The sequence below is a fragment of the Lemur catta genome, chromosome 2, assembly GCF_020740605.2.
Source record: "Lemur catta isolate mLemCat1 chromosome 2, mLemCat1.pri, whole genome shotgun sequence".
NCBI classification, from domain to species: Eukaryota; Metazoa; Chordata; class Mammalia; order Primates; family Lemuridae; genus Lemur; species Lemur catta.
The window spans coordinates 144215218-144227432 of NC_059129.1; positions in this window are offsets into that span (position 1 = coordinate 144215218).

The following is a 12215-nucleotide window of genomic DNA, read 5'->3' on the forward strand; positions in this document are numbered from 1 at the left end:
CATCCCTTCACTTTCACTCTATGTGAGTACTTACAGGTGCAGTGAGTCTCTTATAGAGAGGTCGTATATGGGTCTGTTATTTTATTCTCTCTGGTTTATCCACTCTGTGTCTTTTGATTGGAAAATTTAAACCATTTATGTTCCAGGTAATTATTAACAGCTAAGGACTTAATGTTGCCATTTTGTTAATTGTTTTCTGATTGCTTTGTAGATGTCTTGTTCCTTCATTCTTTTAATGCTATCTTCCTTTGTGATTAAGTGATTTTTCCTAGTGGAAAGCTTCAATTCCATTTTTAAAAATCTTTTTGTATCTACTATAGGTTCTCACTTTGTGGTTATCATGGAGGCTTGAAAAAACACCTTCTACAGTTGACCTTTAAAAAACATGGCAGTTAAAGACACTAGAGACACTAATTTCCATACAATTGAACATGTACATATAATTTTTGGCTTCACAAAAACTTAACTACTAATAGCCTACTGTTGACCTTACTGATAACATAAACAGTCAATTAACACATATTTTGTATGATATATGTATTATATACTATATTATTATAATAAAGGAAGCTAGAAATAGAAAATGTTATTAAGAAAATCATAAGGAAGAGAAAATATATTTACTATCATTAAGTGAGAGTGAATCATTATAAGGTTCTTCATCCTTGTTGTCTTCATATTGAGTAGGCTGAGGAAAAACAGGAAAAGGAGGGGTTGGTTTTGTTATCTCAGGGGTGCCAGAGATGAAAGAAAATCCACATCAAAATTGACCCACACAATTTAAATCTGTATTGTTCAAGGGTCAATTGTAGCTGCAGCAGGCTATTTTACACAGATAACAAGTTAAGTTTGATCATTTAAAAAATATATTTTACTCTACCCTTTCAACATTTAAAATTTTTGATGTCATAATTTACATATTTTTAATTTTGTATATCTCTTAAGAAATATTATAGCTATTACTATTTTAATAGATTTGAATTTAAACCTTTAGACTAAAGATATAAGTGATTTACACACCACTATTAAAGTATTATGAATTTGTGTACTATACATATGTTTTTGTGTTACTTATTAGTGTTCTTTTATCATGAAGAACTCTCTTTAGCATTTCTTGTAAGACAGGTAGATCTACTAGTAATGAACTCGTTCAGCTTTTGTTTTTCTGGGAGTCATTATTTCTGCTTCAGTTCTGAAAGAGAGCTTTGTCATGTACAGTATTCTTGGTTGACAGTTTTTTTTTTTCTTCAGCACTTTGAATATATCATCCCACTCTTTCCTGGCCTATAAGTCTCTGCTAAGAAATCATCTGCTAGCCCCTTGGAGCTCCCTTATATATTATTTGATTATTTTCTCCTGCTGCTTTCAGGGACCTCTCTTTATTCTTCATTTTTGACTGTTTGAGTATAACATGTCTTGGTATAGTCTTGTTTGGATTAAATCTGATTGGAGATCTTTGACATTCCCATATGTAAATATTTATATGTTTCTTCATATTTGGAAAGTTTTTTTGCTATTATGTCTTTAAATAAGCTTTATATCCCTTTGTCTTTCTGTTCTCCTTCAAAAACTTCTATAATTTAAAGATTTGCTCTTTTGATGCTGACCCATAAATCTTGTAATGTTTCTTCATTCCTTTTTATTCTCTTTTCTTTTTTCTGTTATGAATGTATATTTTTATGTAACCTGTCTTCAAGTTCACAGATTCTTTCTTTTCCTGTATCTATTCTGTTGCTGTTGCTCTCTATTGCATTTTTTTATTTCATTCATTGTATTTTTTACCTCCAGAATTTTTGTTTTTTTTTTTATGATTTCAATCTCTGTTAAATTTCTCATTGGGTCATTTGTTGTTTTATTGATTTATGGAATCATTTCTGTTATCTTAAAGTTCAACAAGCTTCCTTAAAACAATTATTTGGAATTCTTTGTCAGACTGTTTGTGCATTTCCATTTCTTCTGTGTCAGCTGCTGGGACATTATAGTGTTTGGTGTTGTTATTTTCCTTATATTTTTATGTTTCTTTTTGGTTTATATTATCATCTGCATATTTAGAGAAGTAGGGACTTATTTTAGTCTTTGCATAGGAGTTTGTCTGGGAAAACACTTCACCAATCAGCCTATCCAGAGATTCTTGGCAGGCTGTCTAGCATGGCTTGAGAATGGTCTTGCTACTAGAATCCTCAGGCAGGTTGGCCTGGTACTTGGGTTAGCAGGTGGACAGACCTGACATCTGAATCCATAGGGTTGGGTCTGGAGGCTGGATCCACTGAAGTGTACTTCTTGATTGAATCTGTGGGAATGGGTCTGTAACCTGGGTCCAGGAGTTTGGACCTGAAGCTCTTGTGTGGGCACCAGGGTCCATGGGGTCCATAGGAATTGGCCTGGTGCTGGGGTGGGCTTGCTTTCTAGGACCATTGAGACAATTCTAAAGCCTGAGTCCATGTACCAACATTCCCAGGTTCTGAGTCCTGGATACATGTGGGCTAGCCTAGGGCCTAGGTCTACAGGAGTGATCTTGGAGCCTCAGTCTACAGGGTCAGGCCTGTCACTCAGGTCTATTGAGGTGAGCCTGAACCCTAGGTTTCCTGGAGCAGGCCTGGACCCTGTATCCTCTGGAGCCTGGGGCAATGGAGATAACCCTGGATCTGGGGTCAATCTAGTGCAGGGGCTTGCATAAAGCCTGGACATATGGGTGCTGGTCTGAGGCCTAAGAAAACAGGTGCTGGCCTGGTGCTTGGATCCATTGGTGCTGGCCTGGATGCTGTGTGTGCATGTATTGACCTAGAGGCTAGGTCTGAGACAATTGGCCTGGCTTTCAAGGCCTCAGTGGCCAGTGTGAGGCCTGGGCACATAGGGGCAGTCCTGGAACCTGGGTCTATGGGTGATTGTCCAATTATGAGGCCTCTTAATTTTATGGAATCATTTATCTCTATTATCTTGAAATTTACTGAGCTTCCTTAAAACAATTACTTGGAATTCTTTGTCAGGCAGTTTGTGTATCTCTATTTATTCTGTGTTAGCTACTGGGAGGTTATTGTGTTTGTTTGCTGATGTGATGTTAACTTGATTTTTTTATGTTTCTTTTTGTTTTACATTGTTATCTGCATTCTTAAAGAAGTAAAGACTTATTTAAAGTAGTAGAGACTTATTCAGACAGCCTGGAATCTAGGTCTTCTTTGCTGTGGGACTGCAGGGGCCAGCCTGGAGTGTGAAGCTGTGAGGACAAGCCTGACACTGGGCAGGCCTGGAGCCTGTGTCCATGCATGCCCACCTGGTGTTTGAGGTCAATGGTGTTGCTGCGGCAAGCCTGAAGCCTGGGTCTGCATGAGCTGTCTAGGCACTGGGAGGGCGTGGATCTTGTATCTGCAGAGGCTGGCATCAAGGCTGGGTCTGTGGGTGCTGAACTAATGACTAGGGCTGCAGTGGCCAGCCTCATGCTGAGGAGCTATTGAGTCCAGCCTGGTGCTGGGGCTCATCCACAGACTGAATCTTCAGTGCATCCCTGGATCCTGGTGCTACAGGATCCTGCCTGATACCAGGACAAACTTGGATGCTCAGTCCACAGGTAATATCTTGAAATCCTGGGGTGCAAAGGAAGCCTAATGCTGAGTAGGCCTGGAACCTATATCTGCAATAGACAGCCTGAAAGCTAGGTCCACAGGTGCCTGACTGATGATTAGGGTTGTGGGGGTCAGCCTGGCAGCGACCCACCCTAGAGATCAAGTGCCCCACTTGAGGCATCACAGGGAGAAAACATATATTTTAAAAGCCATACAGATAATTTTAGAAAATTAACCATATAGAGATTTATGAGACAAGTGACAAATAATTTCAAAGGAATGACAGTAAAAATTTAGTTCTCTAGTCTGTTTGTGATTAAATTAGATCAGAATCTAAAAAGTTAACCAGAAGAGAAAAATAAATATTTTTCAGTTAAGAAATAATTTTTATAACCCACATATCAAAGATATACATTAGTTTAAAATCAATAAATATATACATACATCTTCAAAGCTATATATGTACCTCAAATTACTGTTTTAGCTGGATTTATGACTATAAGTTAATCTTCTTAAGAAGTCATGATAGGAAGTAGTTAATAAAATACATTTATATTAATAGAAAGTAAAATCAAAGAAATAATAAGGACAAAAACAAAAATCAAGAGAAAAGTAACTATTGAATAAAAATGATCAACAAAGATAAAAATTGTCATTTGAAGCAACTTATTCTTAAAATATACAAACTGTTGCTTTAATGGTTAGGATTTCTGAGATGGGGGAGAGAAACTTTAAGGATTAAAATGAGACCAATATAGCAGGTTCTGTAGATATTAAAATGATATTATGAACAATTTTATATCAATTAACTTGAAAAAATAGATAAAACAATTATCTATAGTTATATAATTGTCAAAAATGACTTAAAAAGATATAGAAATCTGAATGGTCCTATATCCCTTAATCAAATTCAATTAATCATTTAAATTCTTCTCAAAAATGAAATACCAAACCCATACCGTTTAACATAGTTAACTAAACATTCAAGACAAATTGATTCCAAGGTATATAAGCTCTTCCAGAGAATAAAAATGGGAAAATCTTTTCCAAATTATGACAGTAAAAAAACTATAATACTAAGGTAAATATGGACAGTAAAAAATAGCAAATTAAATAATGAGATTCATTATCATAAATGCAAAACTCCTAAAAACAGTATTATATAATCTAATTTGTGAGTATATAAAAAATGAACATATCATACTCAAATTATTATTTTATTTCAGAATTTCAATGTTTATTTGAATTAATGCAATTGATAAATGGATAGCACTGTCAAGTTTCAACATTCACTCATAATTTATTAATCCCTACAAGCTAAGAGTAAAGACATCTCCCTTAACATTGAAAAAAGTAACTACAAAAGTACAAACAACAAAAACACAACCTCCAGCAGAGAAGATGCATGACTGTAAAAAATCTAAAACAATTCCTCTAAGACCAGTGAAAGGACAATAGTACATGCTAACACCACTTTTATTCAACATTGTATTGAAGTCTCAGCACACAAAAGCAAGAAAAAAGGACCTGTGCTATAGGGATTGTCTTATTCCTATATTTTGTTATTTCTACATAAAAACTTATAAGAATCTATAAACATATTATGGATCTTATCAAGGTGAATCTGAAATTTACATAGAACAAGAAAGAGTTAAGAATATTTTGAAGAAAATAAGTGGTTTTGTCTTACCAGACAAGACTCCATAAAGTTATAGATCTATTAATAAGATTGAAGTGAGTGCAAAAAAAAAAAATGACAAAATACAGTGGGAAAAAAGATATCTAAGGATGTTCTTATATGTGGAAAATTCATGCATGCAGAAGTGGAATGGCGTGCAAATGGTGGAGTAGTCAATAATGATGCAAAGACAATTGGCTATATAGTGGAAAAATTCAATTGGATTTGTGTATAACACCCTAGGCAAGGATTATTTAAAGGTAGATTAAATACTTTCAAAAATAAAATGTTGGAAGAAATTATAAGAAAAGAAAATGTCTCTGTAATTCTTGGAAATTGTTTTTTAAATATTATATAATATTGGTAAGTTTAGTTTCAACAATACTAAAAAGTAGTTTTGTATCTAAACATACCATAAGAAATTGAAAAGATACTGCTCATTTTTGGAGAAGACATTTACAGTTCATTTACCCAACAAAACAAACTAGATTCTCCATCATAAACAGCAGTATAAAAGGTGAATCAGAAAAGATAAATGACACAATTGAAAAATGGATGGAAGATTTAGACTAGCAGTTCATAGGAAAACAGCCTAAATTTAAAATAAACCTATGAAAAACATTTCAACTTCAAAAGTAATCAAAAATGTTACTTTTTAAAAAAATGATAATTTATTTCCCATGCATCAGTTCAGCACAAAGTGCAATATAAAATTTTATCAAGGATGTAGACTAATGTGTACAAGAGTTATTTTCACTGTTGATAATCATGCAATTTTACCCAATTACATGGAAAATTAATTTGGTGATATTAACTTGAGTTAAAAAGACAGAAATGTGTAAGTATGTTCAACATCAAATTCCTAAATTATTTTCCGCAGGGAAAAGAGGTCATAAGTGTCACTGGGAAGATGTACCTTGTGGGTGTCGGTGGTTGGAGGAGGATTTCATCCACACTCACAATATTTCATTTCTGAAGGTAGAATTCTATTTAATATTATTCTATTCACTGTTTTGTATGTATGTTTCATAATACCATTTTTAAATAATAAAAGTAATTTTGCTTCAAGCAAAACAGATTTCTTGATATTTGGTGATACAAATCAATGCAAAGCAATCTGTTAAAGGTGAATGTGTTTCCCAGGCTGGGATAAGCATGGAAGGTTCATGGAAGAAAATCAGGTTTCCCGAGGGAAAAGGCTCTGGTAGGGAATGGCCCCACGTTCCCTGTTGGTGAGATCCCTCACCTCCCCCTAACTATCAGGTATTTGCTTTTTCTAGGATGCCCCATATATCTTTCCCAAAATATCTCGTGTTTCCAGGGAAATACTGTGCTATTATTATTTGTGCGTACATCCCTTTTGTGAGATATTATGAGGAAAAGAAAAAAAGATTTTTCTTCATTTTGGAAAATCTCTATATATGAGATATTCCAAATGTCAGACTCCAAAGTTGATGAATTCAGAGACAATGGCAGCAACATGTATGCACAGAGATGGAGACCATGATTTTCAAAGAAGCCACACTGCGCATTACCGTTCATGGAAATTCTTCTAGATAGATGAACACAATAGTTTAGCAATACATGCTCGGGGCCTCCTGAGTACATAGACACACAATTAGCACTCTCAGTTGTACCAGGGCTGTGTGTGGCCATCGTCCCAAGGTTGTGAGCTCACAGAAAGCAGTGACTAGCACAACGCAGGAGCTTGAGGAGATTTACCAATGAATTAATGTCAGGGCTGAGGCAGTAAGTAGAGGCAGCAGATGTAGGATCCAGGAAAGAATTTTTTTTAGTTCATTAGGATCTTCATAGGGTAGGTTTGAATTTCTACTATTTGTGAGTGGCAGCCCTTGTGCAAGTTGCTTAACCTCTCGGAATCTCAGTAATTTTATTGGTAAAGTGGGGATAACATCTTCTGGGAAGAATGGTGTATGGACTGAAGCTAGATCACGGGACGTAGTGTCTGTATGGCAGGATCAGCACAGTGTGCCCTGGACGACAGCTGGGTATGTGTTCGTGCATGTGTGCGTGTGCGTTTTGGGAGGAAGGTGATGATCATTCCGTGAGCAGAGAGGTAGCATTTGTTAGTGGTGGAGGGTGTGTGGGAGGGAGGCAAACTAGGAATGGTGAAGTCCAGAGCCTGGAAAAGTATACACAGCACATTCCAAAGACTCCCTGCTCTCAATGCCTCCCAAAGTTTTAGGCAACGGTCACCATTCAGCATGTCCTGAATGCGGTTCATGTTCCTTTCCCAAGCTCCATTGCCATGGAATTCACAGGAAAGAACATTTTTCTGATTGAATATCTCTGTGAGTAGTCACATGAAGTTTTCTGTGAATAGCCATTCTTCACTCCTATTTTATTTTTGTGCCTGTTTTCCTTTTCCTCACCTTACTGTACAACAGCAGGAGGAAAGGTATCTTCACTTTGTTTTCTGGCAAGGCAACAAGATGCTTTTAAAATAGTGTATATGGCAGGCGTGTGTCTGAGGAAACGTGGCGCAGGTGTGTGTAGGCACATGTGTGTTCACCTGGGCTTGAGTCCACAGCATTACCCATGCAGATAACTGCCTCTTCCTTGAAAGGAGATTAAAATGCACGTGGGCACACACACCTGCAGCACACACGCACCACACACGCACGTACAAGACAGAAGATGCCTCCTTTTATTTGCTAGTGTATGTCAGGAAAATCTCATTTGAGTTTAGCATAATTCATTAATATTGTAGCGTAATGGCATTAAGTACTTCTAGAACATTTTTGATGGTTATACTGTTGAAAATTAATCTAAATATGGGGTCTAAAATTAAACACACATCTCTCATCATTTTCGACATTTTCAATTTCCCAAGATTTAATTTACATTGCCTTTTTTTCTTTGCATCTGATCTTTTTAGTATATTTTCTGCTGCAAGTACTCCATATACCCTAAAAAGAGTGGGGGAAAAGAGGAATCTTAACAAATGGTAGTGCAAAACTACAAGGCTATTCTGTAGTACCATCTAGAGTCTTACGCGATCATAACAACCTTTCTAATGAGCAAGCATTCCTTTATTCTCCAGAAATTCAGAAAGCTTTGAGAAGAGGGGGAAAAAGCCTTTCCCCCTTACCTCGCATCAATGTAACCCTAAAATAACTAAATCTGTGTGTGCTGACAGTCGCGTCTCTTCGCTTCCCGGAACGTCCTCGTTCTGCAGTCATCAGGCCACCAAGACATCGCTGCAAGTAACTGGGGTATTATGGGGCGCGTTTTTTATCATGTGAAATTCAGTCCTAAACATCAATTTATGATTATATAACATGGGGAAAGGGTATTTTAAGACATTACATCAAAAAGAATCTTTTTAAACCTAGGGAAACATTCAACTGATCATCTAAGCCAACACACCTGAAACCAAAAATCTGTGTTTTTAGTGGAAATTAAAATGCGCTAAAGAAAAGCAAAGGAAGGGAAGAAATACAAAGTCTCTATGATTTTTTTCCGTGTGCGTCCCGTTTTCTCTTAAAATGCGTTTATTTGCAGCGAGTTGCTGTCCCTGGCCGCGCCTCTGCAGGTTAGCAAATCTCCGTTGGCAGAGGGCCGCCGAAAGCTGTGCGAGCTCCCGCTTCCTCTGAACTCGTGCCGCTGATAAGCGGGAAAAGGGAGAAATGTTGGCAATACGTGATTATGGGTTAAATGGTGCAAGTTCGGGGTCGGTCCTACAGAAAGCGCTTAGGAAGGCGCCGGCACGAGGCGAGCGGACGCGCGGGGGGCGGGGGCGTTCGCGGCGGAGCCCGACGGCCGCTCCCGAGGCTCTGGCGCCACCTGCTGGCCGCGGGCCGGAGCGCAGCGTCCGCGCGTCCTGCTCACCTGTCTCGCATTAGGAGAAGGGTCTCCCGTGCTCACCTGTCTCGCGTTAGGAGAAGGGTCTCCCGTGCTCACCTGTCTCGCGTTAGGAGAAGGGGCTCAGGTCGCAGCTGACCCTCCTCATCCCCCCCACCTGCCAATTAGCCCTCTCCGTGTATTCGGATTCTTTCCAGCTGCAGACGTGCGGAGACCGGCCGCAAGCCGGGAGCGTCGGGCGGCGTGTTGAACGTCCCTCCGTCCGCTATTTAAACTGCCCAACCATCCGCTTAAACAGCATACGCAGGAGCCGGAGGCAGAGCTGGGAGACAGAACTGACGATGAATTCGAGGTAATTGTCTAAAAATGCTGCTTTACGATTTGTTTCATTGGCTTCCACGCAGTAAATAAATGCACACTTTGCATTTTGACACTGACACGATTTGGTGTAGGAGCTCGCTGTGAGTGTGCACACGTGCGCCGCTGGGGACTGAAGAGTGACTGCCCACCCCCAATCTCAAGGGTGCCGACAATAAATTTGATACGGTATTTATAATTTTATTTTATTTTCTCAAATTGACTCAGAATTTGATTTCCCCCTCGAGACTGCTTGCGACGTCTAGGTTGAGATGAAATTTCTGTCGTGCGTGAAGCTAATTTGGAGCGTGGAGGAGCAGAAGCCCAGGACGTGGATTCCGAGACAGAAACCCCGCGAGGGGAGAGGGAGCGGAGGAGAAATCAATTAGCGCTGCCTTCAGCGCTGCAGCGGCGCGGCCGGGCTGGAAGCCGAGACCCCCCAGCTGCGGTTGGTCGCAGCCCCGCTCGGGCGCTGCGGGGTCCCAGCGCGTGAGAGACGGAAACAGCCAACGCCGCTGTACAGGGCTGCAAACTCGGACGCTCCGGAGGCGCGGTGCAATAATTACACCGCAGGGAGCTGCAATTCCCTCTGCTCCCAGAGCCGCGCTCGCAGCTGTGTGCAAAGGAGAAAGGAGCACATCTGAGGTCTTTCCATGAAGACGCAGATATTTTAATGCCGTGGTACCACCCAACCGGGTGAACGGAGAGCGCCAACGCTGACGGTTTCGCAGGTGCAACGCTGCTTTTCCCGTGTTAAATAGCAGCCAGGTGTAAGGGCTCCTCTGGGAAATAATGTTTTAAAAGCGTATAAATACCTAGAGGTCAAATCATCCTCGTTTCCAGTTTTGGGGTACATATCTGCAATAATATGTTTAGCAGGCTCACTTCTCTATTCTGTTCCTTTATCCTGCTTTGTAGGTCCCTGAATTATTGGCTGATGAATATTTGTATTAGAACAGAATAAATATATTCTTGTCACCCAAATAAAAAGATTAAGTAAGATATAGCCAAAACACCCTCTCGGATTTCTAAAATTAATGTTACAAAAATAAGTTACATCAGTGAGATGTCCTCTGCACGAGACAAGGGAGAAAATGGATTACTAAATCCCGGAGCAGCGCCCGCAAGACTTACGGCCTGCATACTCCTCCTCACCAGCAAGGGCGCCAATCGTGGAGGAGACGCCGGTGGCCAAAGCAGCCCAACCAGGCAGCGCCGTGTAGGATGCATGATGGATATGGTGGGTGCATCGAGCTTTTTTCCCAGCTGAAGAATTATAGAGGAAAATTTAGTAAAGAGGGCCAGGATTTGGTCACAATGCCACCTTCTCCTGATGGAATAATGAGGCATGCACACAGCCGCGTGTGTACGGAGTGGTCACTGTGAGCAGGTGAAGGTTCGGCATTCTACATGGCATTCACTTGTTTGCAAAAACGCAGGGAAGGGCTGTGGAGGGCTCTCCTCCTGTCTGCACTGCAATACGGACTGTTGGGCTGCAAAAAAGCACCAAAATGCTGTCTGCACATTTCAGAACATAACATGCACAGTTTTCTTTAAGTCCTCAGAATTTCTGTTTAATGTATATATTAAGAATTAAAAAAAAAAAAAAGAAAAAACCTAATGTCCATTGTCTTTCTTCTGCTGGGGTCTTTCTGGCCAAAGATGGCTTCGGGCTGTCGGGTGGCGCTGTCGGTCGGCACACTGCCTGGCATGCCGGAAGTGCAGGCTCTGCCGTCGACCATAAGAGTGAGTGCCGTTCCTCACTGCTGCATGACCTTGGAGGAGTCATTTACTCTCTCTGGGCCCATTCCCTTCGTCTCTGTGGCTAGGGTGGTGATGACAGTGCCCGCTCAATGACTGGTTACACTAGGACAGAGAGGGCAGTTAAGGACAGTGACGTTGGTTATGCTATTATTTATTAAACTGGTATTTGTTGAGCGTCTGCCATATGCAAAGTTTAAGACAATATCACTTTTAATCCAAAAAATAACTCAGTCAGATTGGTATTACTGTCCCTGTTTTGGGGATGGGAAATCTGAAGTTTAAATACTCTGATTAAGGTGACATAAAATGAGTGACACAGTGTGCATGTACACTGTAGACTCAGAAGCCAGCTGTGCTGCTTTGTTGCCCCCTATACCATAATGGAGAACGTGACTGGCACCCTTGACAGCATTTAATTTAAATATTTTGAGAGTATAAGAGATGGAAACAATGTTTCCCAGCTGGGTGAGGACAACATTGCTAATTCTTGCAAGGTGTGGAGACTTGGGGGAGGCTGTTCCCAGCAGAGGGAAGAACTTGAGCAAGTCCCCCCCCGGAGGTGGGAGAACAGATGAGTTCTGGGAAGAGGAAGGTAATGTCATGCCGTTGGACTGGTTTAGAGGGTGCTTGCAGAGCATGTGAGAAATAGAGTTGTAAATGTTAAGTTTGAGTGTTACCAGGCAATCAGTGGGCTTGCTTCCAGATGCACATAGAAGCCAATACTATGGCACTGGCTTTTGAGAAAAGAAAAAGCTTTATTTTGGGTCGGCTGGCAAGGAGACAGGAGAGAACGCTCAAATCTGTCTCCCTGAGCTGGGGGATGGGGCAGGTTTTGCAGGTGGAGGGTAATGAAGCACGATCTCATTGGATCTGGCAGTAAGGTAAGGCCAGGAGGCGTGGTCTGCCTGGGTCACGCCATGGGATGATTCCAGGACCCCATCACAGATCTGCTGGATCATTGCAGCATGGATCATGCCATGTGGTATGGTGTCTGCTTCGTAATTTCATCCCCATTCTTTGGTCCCTGAACT